The sequence below is a fragment of the Engystomops pustulosus genome, chromosome 4 (genome assembly GCF_040894005.1).
Source record: "Engystomops pustulosus chromosome 4, aEngPut4.maternal, whole genome shotgun sequence".
Lineage (NCBI taxonomy): Eukaryota > Metazoa > Chordata > Amphibia > Anura > Leptodactylidae > Engystomops > Engystomops pustulosus.
Genome location: NC_092414.1, coordinates 77718047 through 77736888, shown reverse-complemented (window position 1 = coordinate 77736888; position 18842 = coordinate 77718047). Strand labels below are relative to the sequence as shown.

At 38.2% G+C, this 18842-nt stretch overlaps 1 protein-coding gene across 3 annotated transcripts in view; it reads right to left on the bottom strand.

The window, feature by feature from the left end:
• CHST11 (carbohydrate sulfotransferase 11) overlaps positions 1 to 18842 on the bottom strand; it is a 115662-nt gene that overhangs the window by 50881 nt on the left and 45939 nt on the right. The gene's annotated exons all lie outside the window — the stretch shown is intronic.

Here is an 18842-nt window from a genome sequence, read left to right as displayed (position 1 = left end):
TAAGCATTTGCATTATATTTCAATTGTGTGTTTTAACCTACATGGCTTCCCGACAGAAGCAGAAGAGCGATAGCAAGTCAGGTGTAACCAAAAGAGAAATAGCAAGCCAAACAATACCTTAGCCAGAATCAGCAAGGCAGTCTTACAATATAGAAGCCGACGTGTCTGAATTAAAACCAAGGCTTAGTGCTCTGACTCAGCTCCAACCTGACACTAAAACAGCTCACAACCAAACACAATGTGGCAGAGTCAAGTGTATGCAAGATAACTCACATACACTGCCACAATATATGTTTTTCAGTGGGAAGTTGATGTTTGGAGAACAATATAAAACGTCAACTAGGGTTTAATGATATTAAAGCACAAAATCGTGCAAACATACCCGCTAACTTCCCAGGACGTTGAGTAAAACGTATGTTTGTATGTCTGTACGTCCAGTCCTGTTATTTTAAATGTTAATAAACAATAAAAGTTATATTTTAATAATTTCTCCAAAATACCTCCACCATCAGTGAACTCTTCCCGACAGAAGCCCTTGTATATTTTGGTTTTAATGCATTTAAATAAAACATGCTGCTCACTCACTTTTCAGCTCTCAGCCCTCACCTTTGTGCTCCTGTAGAGCTCCTTCCTCCTCCTCCTTCACTCACACAGGGACAGGGCTCAGCATGTGGTGAGCTGACATCGGTGGGGGAGGGAGGAGCTGTACAGGAACACAAAGGTGAGGGATGAGGAGTCAATGAGCAGCACAGATAAGTGTTTTTTTGTTAAAGGCATCCAAACCAAAGCAAACCCTGGGACACACCAGAAGATTTTGTCAGGAAGTCAGGTAAGTTTGAACACACAATTATATTGTAATACAAATGCTTAGATAGGCAGAAAAGCAGATCTGCAATGCAGGTGTAAATGGCTTCTGAAACCTGTCTTTAGTGAACATGAGGAATTAGAAATTTCAGGTTAGGCTAGGAACCTACCTATGATTGAGGCATGTCAGTGCCTTTTTGCTTAAGCACAAAGAAATCTAATGTTTCAAGCATATTTTGTAGAGAAACATAGTATGCAGAAATTATAAGATTGTGAAAAATGAGGAAATAATCATTCTTATAGAACCTCTGAGCTATAACTGATCCCGTTCCCAGGGGTTTTAGGTTTAGGTTTTGCTCCCCTCTTTTAAAAATATATAACTTTTTTATTTTTCCATTACAGAGAAGTGTATGAAGCTTATTTTCTACATAATAATACCAAAACCAAACTGCCACAAATCACATAAAATAGTAATTTTATTGATACACAAATTAAAAAAACAAATAATACATAAAATAATAATGTGGATGAATGCACAGGAGACCACCCTGCCTAGCACCACTCCCGCCACAAGTTTCGGTCAACAGACCATTGTCAAGGGGTGATGTTGGGAAGTTCTAACTGTTACAAAAATAGACCATCGGCCAGTCACCACTCACATCATAATACATACACCTGTGGAGGCATAACTTACTTAGTGCCGCATCCCCCATACGCTTGCGGACTGCGCGGCAGGGAGGGACAGCAGACACCATCACAGGGAGCATCATGTGATACCTGGGAGACGGATGGTGGCTCACCCCGGCGCGCAGCGACATCTGGGCATGCGCCCAGCATAGTTGAAGCTACAGAAGACATCTTTAAAAAGGGGAAAACCGCACCAGCCTGTCAGGTATTATTTAACAAGCGCCATAAGAAGTTCATATCTAATTTATATATAATTCCAACGTCATGAATGTGACCAATTCATACAGAGAAAAATAAGAAAGACCAAAACAATGCTATATAATTAATTGAAAAAGAGAACAAAAAAAATGTGTACGAAAATGGGTGGCCACCTGAAAAAATCAAACAAAAACCGAAATAAATAAAACATATCGACGTGAGGAGTGTAAAAACCCAGAAAATTTTCTACATAACAAACTGTGCTTTCTAAAGGCTAATAAGCCTTGGAACGTACAGAGACACTGGGCATTTAACCGTCAATGGCTGCTCTGTATGCGCCAATTAAATGGTGAACACCAGCGAGCAGCAAACACCGACCCTGTGTGGGGAGAGTCCCCTCCATACACCCCTTGACACAGATGAAATAATAGGATGTCCATTTCAGGCAAGGGGTAATTCAGCATTTTATATTGATGACTTAGGATAGATCATCAATATCTGTTCATGGGGGTGTAACCTCATCCCCACATCAGCTGTTCTGACCAAGTACAACACAGTGAACTAAGCCAAAATCAGAGGGCTCCATGTTCTGTTTATAAGGCTGTGTGCCCTAACTGCAGGTTCCCATTAAAGTGAATGGTATATGAGACAAAGGAGCAATCGGTCTTCTATGTATGGAGAGCTCAGAGAATCAATTGTATTTATGTAGGCTACTGTGTAGAATAATAGTAATAATAATAGTACTATACTGGTCAAATTCATTCAAGTCATAAAAATAATACTCAGATTGATTTGCTATAGAAAATGCATCAGTGGATTACACAGTATACATGTATAACTTTAGAACCTTCACGTTATGGAATCTTATTATAGAATGTGCAATTTTCATAACACAGAAATGTACTGTTACAGAGTGCACCATTAGGACTTCTATCTTTAGAGTCTAAACGGTTGCATTATAATAGTTTATTCCATTACCCCAGACAGAAAAACTGCATTTTGAAAATGGAAGCGTCAAAGTGCTGCTTTATAGCTTTACTACTGATACGGCACTTACAGTTTTCCTGAGAAGAAAAGCGGAAATGTCATATTAAAGAAACAACAAAGAAGATGGAATTATTCACAATAACAGTAAGCACAATATACTAATACGTAGAATGGATTCTAAGATCCCATTACCTATAAATGCATGGATAAGAAAGAGCCATACAAGTGCACTACAACACCTTGCAATGCCTGGTTTCACTAGATAACATGATAAAAGAAAGAAGCAAATTTGCATCATAATAGCAGAATTTAGTGGTAATCAAATATATATAGAATTGTGCAGTATAAGTTAACATTGTAACATTGTAATAAATGTCAGTTACATGTATATCTTTCGAAAGTGAATCAGCAGGGCCCTAAATCCATTCATACAGTATTACTTTAATATATATGTAAGCAATCATTATAAGTACCTGAAAACCTTTAAATAGATTATTTGCACAGTTTTATTTTCATAAATAAAATTTTAGTTTGATTTTTGTAACCTGATTCCATGAATAGCACCTGGACAAAATAATTTCTATGGGCTGATGCAAATAGCCAAGGTTTCCAAGGTCCCAAGTATGAGCCACAAATCTACTCCAGTCACCTCTTGGGTTGCCATGACCCTTCCTAAAACTGTTTTTAACATTATAGCAAGTACTTAAGTGACAGTCATTTATCAGTAGGATCTTGGCATCAAACTGTTGTCTCCCTTGATGTATCTGCAGTGATCTTGGTTTTTTGGTGTGCCCCTATATAATCAATGCCAATAGTAACCAGAGATTGGTGTGAAAGCAAAGTAACCTCTCTAGTAAATAAGTGCAGAGTCTGTTTCAATGGACATAACCAATATATGGACTTTTACATATTTGATGCTCTGACATACAGTGTGGAAAACAAGTATGTGATACACTTCTGATTTTTTCATGTTTTCCCACCTACAAAAAATGGAGAGGTCTGTCATTTTTACCATAGGTACACTCCGACTGTGACAGAATCTAAAAGAAAATCCACAAAATCAAAAATATGATTTTTTAAAATAATTACGGTAATTAGCATTTTATTGTATGTACTACAAGCAAGAATTCTGTCTCTCTTGGATCTGCTCATTTTTCTTTAAGAAACTCCTCCTACTTTGCACTGTAAGGTCTGTGCAGTGGAGTGGGACAAAACCCCAGGTGCAGTGTGCACAAACTTGGTCAAGAACTGCAGGAAATGTCTGACCTCTGTAATTGCAAACAAAAGTTTCCTGAGCAAAAATTAAATTCTGTTTTACTATAGTATCAAATACTTATTTCATGCAATAAAATGATAATTAATTATTTAAACAGCATACAATGTGATTGTCTGGATTCAATTTTTAGATTTTGTCTCTCAGTTGAAGAGCATCTACGAAAAAAAATTACAGTTGTCATCATTCTTTGTAGGTAGTAAAACTTGCGAAACCAGCAGTGTATCTGTTTCTTCCCACTGTACATGGTGGATGAGTTATAAGATGCTATAATAAGATAAGATTATCAGTGTCTTATATAATGGTCTAGTTACTCTACACTCTACCTAAAGTGGAAAGGGGCTACAAACATGTCAACCAAAAGGGATAGACCTTCAAATGCATTTTCTAGTATTTTATTATTCTCTGTAGTCAGAGGTTGCACTTACATTTTTGCAGAAGGGTAATAATACTCCTCTTACAAATTTTGAGAAGTACTTTTTGCTGAGGAAGACGATGTCTGAGCGCTGTTCATGGGGCCAACATTGGGGCCAGAGCTACTGGGAATGTACAGAGCTCATACATTTTTATTTGAGAGTGTTGGGGGGGGAAATAAGTTTCTACTTTTAAAAAAAATTCAATTAAATTAATAATTTTTAAAACATTTTTCCACTAGTGAAACAGTTTGCAGGGAGCACATTATATTTATATAGATCACATATAAAAATGATCCTATTAGTGATCTGTATACAGACATGCATAGAGGATACACATCGCATCCTCCCTGCATGCCTCCTAAGCGCCGTATTTGGGGGCTGCTGTGACAGGGTCTGATGATATTGGCCCCCTGTCACAGTACAGGATCAGGCTGATTGTGCCAATGGCTCTGTGTGCATGTGCCATGGGCATAGGCAGGGCTCCTCCTGGTCAGCCCGTGGCTGGGTGACAGGCTTTTTTGTGGGAGTAAAACTGCCTTTGTACACGTCTGTGACATGTATACAAATGTTATTTTGACCTCTGCTCAGTATTAATGTCTCTTACCCTGTGCCCAGCTGTACTGTTATGCAAGCTAATGGGACTCCAACCATGAAGTCCTGTCATTCATTACATGGCAGCCCACATTAATGCTATGATACCTAATGTCAGTAATGTAGTCATTTCGCATGTAAAATTACTCTCTAAAGCAGCTCATACAGGTTGGATATGGATGGCATAAATATTGGATATTGGATAGCATACAATATCCAGAATCGGCCAGCAATTTTTCATCTGGCAGTTATCTAAAATGTATTGTGGCTTTATTTTCTTTTAACCAGCTATATTTATATACTCTAAACAACTTAAGAAACATCATCTAAAAATATCAGATTTTCCCATTACTTAAAATAGAGATAACAGGACTACAAGCTTCATTTAGAATGGTACTAATGGAAATGAATATATTCTTTGTGTTCTGCTGAGCTGGCGTTAAATGCTAAAAGGATAGTACTGTAAATTATACATAAGCATGCATAAGCTGAGTTAGTATATTATATTACATTAATATTTCATTGTATACAGAAAAATGCTGCCCAAAACAAGATTCTTTACTGGAATTCCAGATAATGAAAAAAGCCTTTTAATAGGGGCTGCATTTCCTCTTTGAAATAGTATCCTGGTAAAGCTGTAATGTGAATAAACAGTAGAGAAGGCAAAAATGTGCACTGTCCGGCAGGACTGCAACGGATACTGTATACCATTGAGAATGTTCATAAAGAAGTCCACCAGAGGAAATACAATTCTTGATCTAACGGATCTCCACTCAGCCTGAACACAGTTATCATATGAAAATTGATAAACTATTGCCGTAGGGTTAGCTACAGTCCTCCAGGAAATGGAGATGATGCAAACATATAATTATCAATTCTTCTACTAAGAAGTCAATAAAAAGACAAGGTCTCAAGGCAAAAATGAGAAAAAGGTTTGAAAATGTAAATCACTGCTCATAATAACTTGGTAAATCTATAGCCTACTTATCCTTGGCTTATATTGATTTGGAAGTGTGTGAACTAGAGGGGCCAAATTAAGAAACCATGTAGGAACTCCAGCACATCAATGGCAGATCACCATTGGGGCGGTATGGGCAGCCGCCCAGGGTCCAGCATCCACCATCACCACCACAGCACTGAGGAAGTCCAGCTGTGTGATGAAACTGCTATGATTATATCTCACTTACAGAAGAGAGATAATTATAGTGGCCAGTAGGTGGCAGCAGCGTGCAATGATGTTGTCTCTACCCTCCTGAAGCTTCTTGGAGTCGGAGTCGGCAAGAATATGGAGTAGATGCAGGTTTAGGAGAATAGTGGCAAGAGAGGAGGAGTTATCATGTCTGTTTAGCGGGTTAAGCCAGTCATGTTATCCTGTGCTGCATCTGGATGTGTTTTCACTAAAACACATTTGATTGGTAAGGAGCACCGCTTTATTTACCATGTAATTGCCACAGTATTTTAAAGGTTTAGACTGCTAGGGGTCCACAACCTTAACAAAGCCCAGGGCCTATAGTTGTCTTAAGCCACCCCTGCATCAGACACTTGATATTATATATACTGGTTAGAATTTTTGGCTAAAAATAATAATTCCTTTATTTATATATCTCCCACAGATTCCGCAGCGCTACATATATCTTGCCAGATCACTCTTACTAGTTTAATTTTTTCAACAGTTCTCTCATTATCCTAATAAGGAAGCAGATGATGGACAACCTACTGTTGCCACTCTACTGTAGATGTCACTCAAGATTTGTAGAGATCATTCCAAAAGCAAATTGGTCTCTTTCTGGTACTTGCTCATAGACTATACCATTAAAGCCCATTAGGCTTACTAATCTTAAAATGCACCGATCCCTATATTAGTTTATAAAGTGCATAGAAAAAGGGACCAGCCAACCTCATTTAGACTGTACTTTTTGTACATAGATCCCAAATTGTGTATAGGCCTGGGAAGTAATAAGGCTCTATAAGGAGACTTTGCCATTAAAGGCAACCTCTGCAGGCATGTGAAGAATCTCTGCCTCTTGACCACCTCGTAAGGCACCCCTGGCATACTTCTAAGGTATGAACATCCATGAATGTGTTCATATGGTATGCTCTGCAAACTTCAGGAAATGTTCTATAAACGCTCTGCGCCAAGCAATCCAACTGAATATGTAAAAAACTATGGCTTTAGGAAGCAATTGGGCCATTTGAGTTTTCACATCACGACTATACCACGGAGACAGGCATGCCTCTGTCAGGAAGGTCAATAAGTGTAATTGCAGTGGAGATGATTATGCCTTACCTTTCACTGGAAGGAGAAGGGACCAGGGACAGATATATAAAAGCTGTTAAAAAGAGGCTTTCATGTGATGGGTGACAGCAGAATGAACATGTAGTAACCTTTCTCTAGTGTCAGGCACCCTAGTCAGGCACAACGCAGGAAATGAGAACTAATTAGCCATTACTTTGCTGCATTTCCATCAAGGACACCATAAAATGTACACTCGGGTGAGCTCACTAGGGACTAAATATAGTCAGAGGAGAAAGTGAACAATTGCTGACACGCTGCTACTATGCAATGAATCAGAACATCATTACTACAATTTACACAGAGCATGAACAAAAGCTGCTCAATAGGAGAGCACTTATATTTCTATTACATAACTTTATAGGGAGGGATATTAGTAAAGTGGAATAAGAGCTAATGAATAAAGCTGTTTTCATCAAAAGCAGCTGTGAGTAGAATTTTTCTTATATGTTAGCTATATTACATATATTGGTGAGACACGACCAGTGAGTGACAGTCAGCCCCACTAGGCATTGTCATCAGGCCTGGAAGCTCTGTTTCAGGAAATATTTGGATTAACCATGAAACATCCAATGTGGTTCATCACCATAATTTATCCCTAGTAATCGGTACATATGTAATACTTAAAAGAAATCTACCCTGTTACTTCCCCCTTCCCTCTGTGTGAGATTATAGCATGCAGAGGGAAGGGGAAGTGCAGAGGGAGAAGGAGGGACGGGGAGACAAAGCTACACCACGGAGGTAAGGCCCTTCTGGCTCATCAGCATAATTTAAAAAGTTGATTTTAGAAGGAAGGAGGCAATGGATAACAAATATAAGATGATTACCACAGTCATGATGCCTTTATTTATATGTGTCCCTTGTTTATCCTGCTTGATTTTGATGGAAGATTCTCTTTAAAAACTGCATTATATTAGCATTTTAATTTTAATAACTGTGCCATGTTCAAACCGCAATTCTTCCTTTTTTGTCTTGTGATGTATTTCCTGTGGTGTTTATTTACTTAACTTTGGTGCAGAAAATTCAGTCACCCTCCTTCATCGCAGAACAACCATCTATTGGTTAGTGTCTGGGGAAATGTCCCTGAATATGGCATTGACCACTGCTGCTCTAAAAATCTTATGTATTCTTTTTACAGTGGGTCTATCAAATATAGTGTTATCGATAACCTGGTGATGAAAAGTGAAGTCCACTATCAACATTTTGCCGTTATTTCACTGCATCATTGTAAAAGTAAAGTTTGCAATAAATTTTTTATACTAAATTATCTGGGCATTCTAGTAATATCCTTATAACCCTAATCATTATTTGAGCCCCCACAGTGTATTTCATAGTATTATAGTTTGTACGATTGAAAAAAGACACATGTCCATCAAGTTCAACCAAGGAAGAGAAGGGTTTGAATGAGGAAGGGATTTAGGGGAAACAATTCTATATAACATAACCATCAATGTTATTTAGGTGTAAAAAGGCATCTAGACCCTTCTTGAAGCTCTCTGCTGTCCCTGCTGTGACCAGCGCCTGAGGCAGGCTATTCCACAGATTTACAGTTTTCACTGTAATTAAACCTTGTTCTCTCCAGCCTGAGACTGTGCCCCTTCATCTTTTTATTCGATTTAATCTGGAACAACTTTTTACTATATTTTTTGTATGGACCATTCATATATTAATCATGACCCCTCTTAGTCATCTCTTTTTCAACTAAATAAATCTAGTTGTTTTAATCTTTCCTCATAACTGAGACCCTCTATACCCATTTATTCAGGTTTTCTGGAGTCTGTGATATCAAATCCACCTGGGAATAATTAAACATTGAAGCTCCTGTACATTAATTTTAGGACAGTAAGTAAGCACTGATGGTTGCCTCACTTTAAAATCAAGAGTTGTAACCAAGAATATTTTAAAGTGAAGGGACTCTATGGGGGAAATTTATTAAGACTGACAAATATTTTTCACACTATTAGGGCTTTCAACTCCTAAATGTCCCTAAATGTAACTCCAAATCTGACTCTAATTCCACCAAAACACATTCATCTCAACTACGGGAATACGGGAGCATCCAATTGATACCAAGATTGGAATCTTCTAAACGTTTCTTCAGCTCTGACAGTATTCGTACTGAGAGAGTCTCCCTGCGGCAGCAGCCCTCCCTACCACTATTTGACCATGAAAAGTGTTGTGCCGCTTGCACAACACAATTAGGTGAATGTAAACCTATACTGGGGAACACAATTCACCTACCCAGAGATAATCCGCACATCGAGCGCCCTTTTGCTCTTTTCTCCCTTGTTTTTTCTTGGATATACTAAGAGGCTTTGGTCCAGTAGGTGTCCAGATGAATTCCTCACAGTCTGCCTGACAAAGAATTTAGCCATGACCTGTGCCAGGATACTGGCGCAAAATATAGTAAAGGTGCCCCTGATCCGTTCCCTGCCTACTTTTCTAAATGTGGCATAGTGGTAGCAAGAGGGAGGTGATTTGGACAGGTAGCAAGGTATTATAATTGCATGAGTTTCCATGAGTTTGTATTTTAGGGATTGTTTTTTCAATTTACCTAGGACCAAGCAATATACATTCTATTTAATGCAAGTGTAGCAGATAAATGATAATAATTATGTCTTTATTTCTATGGCACCATCTTATTCCACAGTACTTTCCAAATCATTAGTACATATACAAATAGAAGACGTTAAAGAGCAATTCAACTATGGGAATGAGGGTCCTACTCGTAAAAGCTTACAATCTACGAGATTCTGATATAGTAGATTTCTTGTATATTTGCACAGTAATATTTGAAAAGGACTGAAATTAAAATAATGAAACTTTACATAATATGATATAAACTGTGAATATGCCAGATTCTTCAGTGAGTGAATAACCCTGTGAACTTCTAATGCGATTCCTTTGAAATAGAAGCTTGAAGCCATGTGGCCACAGTCATAGTGTATGTTCTATTATTAGTAACATTACATAGAAATCATTGAACAAAGAATGGAACATGTACCAGTTTCTATACGGTGTCTTCTGTGTGATTAATCCACAACAGAAATGTAGCAACAAAAGACATTAAATATTAAAGATGTTTTCTGATGTCTGTAAATATAACCACCATTTATGCCACGTAAGTAGTGTGTGATATATCGAGTAAAGCTATGGATGGACACACAGCATATCAATTCAGCGGCAAACTCCAAGATCTTGGATTGGAAGCCAAACATTTAAATCTAGGTTCACTAAATATATTGATGGTCCTTGATGGGCATGCTGAGTGGCACGTCAAAAGTGGGTATTTTAGGTTTACGTTTGGATGGTATATTAATCAGTGACCAAAGGCTTAAGTTTTAACTACAAATTCAGCGCATATATTGGGAGTGTGCACATACAATGTGGAATAAACAGTTTTTCAAAATAAAGTTTCTACTCTTTGGTAACAAGTTCAAAGAACATCATTGGAGAATAATGTAAATTGGAGAATAATACACATCATACAAGGTGATGCTGTAATTGGGGGCTGGTATGCAGAACATTTACTACTTTCAGACTAAGTGCTGGAAATAATTTTGTGGTAACAGCATGGTCTGTAACACAATGAAATATTCCATGCAACAACCCGACCATTGTTAACTTAATGGTCTTTTACAAGCAAAACCACAAACTAGCTACAGCCTCTGCAAAGTCATGAACGTAATGTTAATGATGAGGAGAAACGCATAAACTATACCAAAAATATAGAACAAAATGGATTTACAGCAACTACTTCTACACAAGTGATCATCGACAAGCACTGGATGCTTTACAAGAAAATGATGACATTTTTCCATATAACAACTAAAAGTATAGGAAAAATCATCTGTAAATTTATCTGGAATTTTAGGAGTGATTTTGCATTCAGGTCTGTGTCCGTGAATGTTGCAGCGTTTTTTCTGTTTAATGCAAGTGTAGAAGATAAATGATAATAATTGTAAGTCTTTAATTCTATGGAACCATCTTATTTCACAACACTTTCCAAATCATGTGTACATATACAAATAGAAGACGTTACAGAGCAATTTAACTATAGGAAAGAGGGTCCTACCCGTAAAAGCCTACAATCTACGAGATTCTAATAAAGTAGATTTCTTGTGTATTTGCACAGTAATATTTACAACACAATTATAGAGCTGAAAAAATGTTATCTGCATATAGCCGAAACTTCAGCTTGGAAAAGCAGGAATTTATTTCTTCAACATGCTTAGCCAGTTATGGACACACATTGAGGGGCATTGATTTATTTTGGCGCAGGGTGGCGCTATATTTTTTAGTGGGATGTAAGTTTGTGGGGCTAGGGATTAATAAATTGGCACACAGACTAAAAGGTTCAGAACTCATTAGACTTGCTTTTAGCTGCTCTCTTTTTGCACCACAAATTGTGCCAAAAAACGAGAAGCGCCAGAAAACTGTTGGATTCACAATTGGCGCCAAAATTTTGCACCCAAAAATAGAACAAGTCAAGAGTGTCGGAAAACGCCAATATTGTGGTGCTGGCACTTTTTAATTTAAGGCGCAAAAGGTGCAGAGAAGGAAAAAAAACCTGCCAGTTTCCGTTTGAAATGACATAATAAATGACCCCCATTAGATTTCATCATTTCAAAGTATAATGCATGCTACATCTGTACACATAGGAGCTAAATTATTATTAAGAAAACTTAGAAAGCAAGGAGACTCCCTTCAGTAATAGTTATCACCTCCCACTATGAACAAGTCCTTGGCAGTAGTAGACAGATGGAACACAACTCTGGGATTATATTAGCTGGAATATTGGGAAATTCAACCATCTATTTATAAAAATAAACATATTTACATAAAAATGTGAATGTTTCGATGCTGACAGACCACAGGATACTGATATTTTTTATAGTGTTTGTTCACATGAGCATGTGTAGCTTTCGTTGGTGGATTCTATCAACATGGTGGCTTAGTGGGTAGCACTTCTGCCTTGCAGCGCTGGGGTCCTGGGTTCTAGTCCCAGGTCAACATCTGCAAAGAGTTTGTATGTTCTCTCCGGGTCCTCTGGTTTCCTCCAACACTCCAAAACATACTGGTAGGTTTTTTAGATTGTGACATGGGGACAGGGACCAATTCTCCATGCTTTGTGCTGCACTGCGTAATCTGTGTGTGCTATATTAATAAAGAATTATTATTATTATAGTCCAATGGGATCACAATTCTTTGGATCTGCCATATCAGTCACTACCCCTATATGTATAGAAGCCAAGCAGTGTCAGCAGAGCCCTGAAGGGTTTGTATGAAAACAGCATTGAAGATTCAAGCCGATCATTTACAGGGTAAATGACAATATCTCAGACATTATTGTAGATAAAATATTTCAAATGAATGACCAAATTCCACTTATTTATATAACAAGGTAGTCACATTACAAAATATTCCTCCTGTCCAGACATAAAACCTTTTTTCAATGAAATGTCAGGCACATTGTTCCAATGTTTGTGTATTGACTTGGCCGGCTGCATCACCAGCAATAAAGTATGAGTAACATTTTCCAATTTGAGCTGAGCCTTAGCTGTAACGTTTGGCAGTGGTCTCAGACTCTCAAATAGGAGTAGTATCAGTTGAGCTGCACGACATGCAGTTTTACCAAGCAATCTATGTTCACACTATGTTTGCCAAATATTTCACATGTATGCATACTGTATAATACACAAACAAATGCTAAAATGGATCCAAAGCTTCCTAAGGGAAAAAAATATGTGCTTTAAGCATATGTTTCTGAGGCTTTCATTGGGATTGCAACACTATTAGAAAGGGCGTTGTACAAATATATTCAACTGTCCGAAATACAACTCTTCAAAAATTCCCAAGAATATATTCATGATATACCAACTATTTGGTTGTCTTGATTCGGCCCTGGTAGGTGAATAAATACTTCCATATGGTAAGTACATGCTACCCTCCTTTAGAGTGATACATCAATAAATTACATTTTGATAAGATTTTTTCACATTAAAGGCCTGTGACTGTTTCCAAGTCCCACATGCGAGCAGTATACACAGAAGTAAAATACAACCTTAAAGGGAGCCTGTAACCCCCACCAGTATGTTGCCAAGCAGCTGAACACCTTACAGATTATATTTCTCTCATGACCCAGTGTGGTGGCATCATCCAGAAAATCTACTTTGAAGTGAGATGTAAACTGGTCGTATAAAGTCAAGGAGGCAGAGCTTTTAACACTGAAGTCAAGCTCTCTCTCTCAGGAAGCCCCCTTCGCTGTAATTAATTGCCCTGCATCAAGAGACATAAGTAACCAGATCTCTTGAAGTCTGATGCATGATGGCAATCACAGACGAGGTGGCCTTCAGAGCTCTCCATCTTGATTTCAGTGTTAAACTCTCCTCCTCCTTGACTTTATACAACCAATTTACAATGCTCTTCAAAGTTGAATTTCTGGATGATGCCGCCACACAAGATCATGAAAGAAACAAAAACTTGAAGGTATCAAGCTGTTTGACAATATTCTGGTATTGTTTTTTAGGCCAATTGCTGATGACAGGTTCTCTTTAAGAACACAACCTAAAATGGCCTTTAGGACAAAGCACTTTTTTAAGTTTTACCTTGCTTAACTTACAACAGAAATAATTATTTAATTTTTTTTATCTGACAAGGGCATACGAGGGCTTGTTTTTATGCAGCAAAAGTTGTATTTAGGTTAATTAGTATGGTAAAAATTGCATAATTATAAATATTTATTAACTCTTTCCTGTGAGCGAATGAAAAAAAACAGCTATTTCGCTACTTAAATTGTTTACACAGCATAAAAAATGGTGTAGGTTAGTACGATTAAGAAGATACCAAACATGTGTACACTGGAGATCAAAACTAGAGACCAATATATGATTACATTATTTCTGAAAAAATCAAGTTATCTACATTGGGGGGGTACATCATAGCTCCAGAACATTGTTTTACAAAATTACCAAAGTTTGTCAACAACTTTTATTTTGGAAAAAATGTGATAATAATTAAACAACAGCAATAACTTTAGCACAGAGAAAGATTATTAATACATTTTCGGAAGGTTACAGCAGTCGCCGTGCTAAGGGAGTGCCGGATGGCCTGTGTGATGTAGACAGGAGTGCTCAAGGGTATTTAGCATATATTTAAGACATTTTTTGCTGAAATAGGACAGTTTGAAGCTTTATGAAGATATTATCCAGGATGACTATGAAAATAGTGACCTTTAAACCTTACATATGAAATGAAAATAGTGACCTTACTAAAGTAAGCAGCTCCTAGTGCTTGAACAAACGCCGCAGTGTTAGAATGATAGCGTTACCGGAAACCTCCGGTAACGCTATCTAACACTGCGGCGGGGTACAGTGTAATTATCGGACAGCTCGCAAAGCTGTCCGACGTATTCATGAGGAGGCGGGTCGGGGCGTGGCTAGGGGCGGCGACTGCCGCAGTCACTGTCGGCCTATGGAGCGAGCGGGGCAGTCCAGGCTAGAGGCAGTGCCTCGGACCGCCCCCTCATGAATACATCGCTTTGGTTTCCGGTAACGCTATCACTCTAACACTGCGGCGTTTGTTCAAGCACTAGGAGCTGCTTACTTTAGTAAGCAGCTCCTAGTGGCGAAAATTTGGGTGACAGGTCCTCTTTAAGTGTGTTTAGTTTAAAACTTGTCTATCCAAGTGTGAGTATTAGAATATTTGTATCTTGTGCATTTAACGCTAGAGTATATGTACTCTTCAGAACACACATTTTATTATTCTTTTCTCAATACTCCATTGTGTTTTCTCCTATATAAAGACTTCAGTAATCACATAGTACCTAATATACAGTAAGTGCTGCCCAGGTTTGACATAAAATGTGAAATGTGAGTTGGAGCTAACACAAAGTAAATTTATTTCTTCAGTGACATAAACAAATAACTTGCGTGGAGACAGCAAGGACTTGTGAAGGAGTAGGGAGGTGTGATGCTGAACATGTTGTTCCATGTAGCCAGAAGAAGGGAGATATTTCTCAGAAAAGCGAAAAGTAAAGTGAATTATTGAAGTCTATTCAGTTCAAAAGCCTAGAGATTCTGACTGTATACCCAGACAGTGCAAACATAGCTCATGCCCTCATCCTAGCAAGCCTCCATATCCATGAAACGAAAGGTTATGAATGATATAATTGACAATTCACTGGATTATGACCTGACATTTCTTTCTTATAACATTCATATCTCATCTTTATTTACATATCCGCTTTGCAGCCATAGATGCTCCTCTAACCCTGACCAAGGCAATGTGGCTTATTGGTCCCCTCAACCCCACACTCAGCACCCGGGTCACAATTCCATAATGCCCCAATGGCACGTTCCAGATATGTATGTATTTATTAAAATAGAACATACAAAATCTCAGCTGTGAAAAACAGAATGTTTCTTCAGATTTGCCAGCAGTCCAGCATCTGTTTTCCACTGGCCCTCATAAAATATAGTCTATGAGTGATCCATCAAAAACGTGTCTGACTAGGACATGCTCTCCTTTTTCACAGATGGTCCCTTAAAATAACGGCCATGGGCACTGGTCCATTGAAAAGTATTGTATTAAACACAGGCATTGGCTTCTGCCCTTACAGTCGGTGCAGTTCGTCACGCATTCTTCAAGTCAATATTTGGTAAAACCCTCTGAACTATTATCAATTAATAGGGTCTAGCAGTCACCACCAATCCAGAACGGTTTCCGAATTTGGCAGAAAACACTATTCAGCTGTGACCAGGGCCTTTATATATATATCATGAAAGTCAACATGTAGGCAAAAAATTCTTATATTGAAAAGTGTCTACCTTTGCAATTCTGTATTTTTTTATTAAAAAGAGAAATAACCACTCAGCTCTAATAGATATCATAACTTAAAACATTATTCTTGGCATTATATTAAACATATAATGCCAAAAATTATTCCAGCACCTGTAAAGGTGAAGTCATGAAAATAACAGGAAATCGAGTCACTTCATCATTTGAGCACATGGTCATAGTTTACTTGTTTCTTACAAGGTAAAGAATAAGAAATGTAAATATACCAATGACCTACCACAGATGTATAGTCTAACAAGAAAACGTTGCAGTCATTTATACATGAAAAATTACATATTTACCATGGCTTATTTTAACAGCAAAAAGTCGCATATTTGATAATGAGTTACTAATACTTACTGGCTACAACTACAGTTTATCATAAAAGTTCTCTTCTGTAAATTATAAAATCATCTAAGACCACTTTACTAATGGTCAGTATTTTGCAAGCCAAAAACAGGAGTGGGTCCAAAACACACAACAGATGAAGATCATATCACTATTCCCTATTCCTATTTTTTGGCCCTGAACCCTGCCTTTTGCCCCACCCTGTGCCTCTCCCCCACACAGTATAATTCCAGCTTTAGTTTCGCCTGTCCCCTTTTTTACATTGTGCCCCACCCAATCGTTGTCACACAATGACCCTCTTCTTCCCCCTATATTCCTTGCAACTCGTCCTCATATTGTGCCCCCAGCTCTCCCCTGCTGCTGAAATCATATGACACCTATCACTGCCCACAGCGGCGGCACAGGCTCAGTGATAATGCAGAGAGCTGAGATACCTCTATGTGAACTGTTTATCCCAGTCACAAAATTCTGTATTGTAGTCAATGGCGTAAGGGGGGACTTTACACATCGGTGACAAAGGGTTGCGGAAAACAGACCATGGATTCAGCGTTTGCAGTACGCTATAGCATGTTAGGCTAAATGTGGTGGAAACTGCTAAGTTTAAAAGTAGAAAGACAAAAAATCTGCAATTGCACCCTCTCTGTGAAAAACGTTGGGCCTCTACTTATTCCAAAAAATTTTTTTGCATGCACAAGAAAGCTTTTATTGTTGGGTAAATCTAGTTTGACTATTGTATGGGTATCTGGAAAACATCTCTAATTTTAAATATATTAAGAAATTAGCATTGGACACTAAATATTTAGGATCGTATATTGTCAGTATTAATATCTATCTATCTGATGCATAAGGAACACCTAGTGGAAACAACACAAAGACCAAAATAAATAAAACCAGATACCAAATTCCAACTAGATGAACATGCTGCACGGAAACAACCTCTCTTCCACCCTGCTCCATGTAATGCTCAGCTGCTTGGAACCTATTCACAAAGCTCAAGAGAAATCTTATAGCTACAAAAGGCACAGACTTCAAAGAGAAAGTAATAAGAGCGACCTATGTCAGCAATGACAATGATGCAGAGCAAGCTGTGAATGACACTGTATCAGTCATGTGACTTGAGCTATTCTGATCTGATGACCACGCTATAAAGATACCCATGTAAGAGCTATGCACAGCACACAATGATTGATGATCTACAGCTATCCTTTTATACTGTATGCTTCTAAACAGGTCCAGGTTCCAGAAAAAAAAACTTGAAATATGTCATCCATTTACATTATTTTAATTATTAATAGCTACTTTTACCAAGATACTTCAGATTTTTGCCGAAATTAAAATATATACCTCCTGATGTAAACATGTGGTTATTGCCTTTTGAGAGTCGCCTTACAAAATCTGATTTATATAGATGTCACATTGTTGTCATTAAGGTCTGTACAACAACTGCAACACAGTTGCAAGGATTTAGGGTTATCTTTGGCCCCCTGCACATGAACGTGCTTGGATGATGGAAATTGAACTGTCTGCTACTCAGATACTACAGACCAAGCACTGTGCAGTTGACAGGAGTCCTTGCATCATACAGAAATGGGATGCAATGAGTCCCTGTCTGCACCAACACTAACAACTACACCCATACCCTATAGCAGTGGTGGCGAACATATGGCACTGGTGCCAGAGGCGGCACTCGGAGCTTTCTCTGTGGGCACCCAGGCCATCACCCCAGCATGAAGTTCACCAGACAAGACTCAAAGAATCTTCCGACAATGATAGGCGAATTTGCCCTCCTCCTTTCAACTGCATTGGTGTCTTTAAGAGGCTGAACGATTGAAAGTTGTCAAAGAACAAGGAGAAATAAATTGCTGCTTACATTGCTGTGCTGGCACTTTGCAATAAATATGTGGCTTTTGGTTGAAGTTTGGCACTCAGGCTCTAAAAGGTTCGCCATCACTGCCCTATGGCAAAAGTGTCTTTTACATTTCCCTTCAAATGCCCCCCATTATTTCTCTTCTGGAGCTTTATATGCCTTCACGACTGCCATACGGCTATATATGTCCTCCTGTCACATGCCCCATGCAGAAAGGATGTTTAGAAACGTCATGACAGTCACCTACTTCAAACGTCTATCTCCTGAACCCTGGCACCTAGAAACAATATTCTGGTGTCATATTAAACTGGAATGTGTATGGATGCGTCATAGAACCAGAGATATCCACTTTTAAAGTTGTAGTAAAAAAATGTGATTTTAATATACAGCTTTCTATTTTCGAGTTGTCCAATTGTAACTTTAAATGTGGATATCAGTGGTTCTCTGAAGCATCCATTCACAATTGTGTTTCTAGGTGCCAGGATTCAGGAGATATAAGTGTTTGAAATGTGCCCCCCTCCAACCTGTCAGCTGAAAGAA